Source organism: Etheostoma spectabile, chromosome 3 (assembly GCF_008692095.1).
Source record: "Etheostoma spectabile isolate EspeVRDwgs_2016 chromosome 3, UIUC_Espe_1.0, whole genome shotgun sequence".
Classification (NCBI taxonomy): Eukaryota; Metazoa; Chordata; class Actinopteri; order Perciformes; family Percidae; genus Etheostoma; species Etheostoma spectabile.
Window position 1 is genome coordinate 6,447,406 of NC_045735.1, and position 851 is coordinate 6,448,256.

The 851-nt window shown below is 39.2% G+C and overlaps 1 protein-coding gene across 2 annotated transcripts in view; it reads left to right on the forward strand.

Moving 5' to 3' along the window:
- Positions 1-851, forward strand: part of LOC116675418 (SPRY domain-containing SOCS box protein 4) — a 44,616-nt gene that overhangs the window by 25,221 nt on the left and 18,544 nt on the right. The window lies entirely within an intron of this gene.

Here is an 851-nt window from a genome sequence, read left to right on the forward strand (position 1 = left end):
GAAAGTCACCTTCTCTCTCAGTAATCTTCGCTGTCAGAGGCTCAGTCATGTTTAAAGGTGGAGAATTGGCTTCTTAGAACATGACACACAAGGTGGTCAGATATAATTTCATAAAGTAGACGAAATCCTGTGTTTTGCCTAATTATTTTATGCATGTCTTTATTATATTTATTAGAAATTAGTGTGTGTGTGGGTGTGGGTGTGTGTGTGTGGTGGACTCTGCACTCCTGCCTAAACTCTAAGTAGTTGTCCATTATCCCATCTCTTCCAGTTACTGTTTTCTGATTTGTACATGTCTGGCGACATTTAATAATCAATTATTAACTTATCAGAATCCAGCATCAAATCATTCTAGAGAGAATCGCGATGCTTCTAAGAATTGATTATTTTTCCCACCCCTAATGTTTAATTCTACATGTAACAAGAACAGAACTGTGTTGAATTGCTTTTCCAGCCAGCTACCCTGTGTTTTCCAGCATGGATATACAGTAGCTGCTAGCACCGTACCTTCAGTGTAGCGTCATGTCACACATGTGAGTGACTGAGAGGTGGGAGAGTGACACATGATTGAAGACTTTCTGGATTGTGGTACAGTGCTGCTACACTTCAGTCTTGACTCATAATTACACTTTAAATAACGTAGGACACTGAGCTGAGTAGGTGTTAGGCTGATATGATGAATACTCAAATAAGCACTAGAACAGGTCTGTAGGCTGCATTTCAAAGCACCCATATTATGCTCATTTTTGGGTTGATAATTGTATTTAGAGGTTGTACCAGAATAGGTTTATGTAGTTTAATTTTCAGAAAGCGCCATGTTTGTTGTACTGCACATTGCTGCAGCTCCTCTT